The 411-nt window shown below is 55.7% G+C and overlaps 1 protein-coding gene across 1 annotated transcript in view; it reads right to left on the minus strand.

Moving 5' to 3' along the window:
• Nucleotides 1-411, minus strand: part of DDOST (dolichyl-diphosphooligosaccharide--protein glycosyltransferase non-catalytic subunit) — a 13362-nt gene that overhangs the window by 586 nt on the left and 12365 nt on the right. The window lies entirely within an intron of this gene.

The following is a 411-nucleotide window of genomic DNA, read 5'->3' on the forward strand; positions in this document are numbered from 1 at the left end:
TCCTGGAGGATAAACTCCACGGACCACTTTCACGTTTGGATCTAGCTCTCGGTGCCTTCCTGTCCCTGGGATGACCACGCCCCCTATTTCTTGCACATGGGTAAGAAGAGCTGGAAAGATGGCGGCTCCCGCTGCAGAAACAGGCTGATCGGGCCGGTGTTCAGCCCTTCATATGAGGCCTAAAACCACCCACCAGTTTATTCTCCGGAAGATTTCTCTCCACTTCCTCTCCCAGAGACGCAACCGGAAGTGAGAGGAAATCCCCTCCAAGACAGTTGTCACCAGAAGTGGAGGATTTCCCCTCGGGAACTGTAACATTTGGGATCTTCCATCACATTCTGAGGGCGACTCTCCCCAGCCCGGACACAGAGAGCGATGAGGACCTGACGGGGGGGGGGGGCAATTATCCGC

This window comes from Nanorana parkeri, unplaced genomic scaffold (assembly GCF_000935625.1).
Source record: "Nanorana parkeri isolate BGI_ZX_2015 unplaced genomic scaffold, ASM93562v1 scaffold3303, whole genome shotgun sequence".
Classification (NCBI taxonomy): Eukaryota; Metazoa; Chordata; class Amphibia; order Anura; family Dicroglossidae; genus Nanorana; species Nanorana parkeri.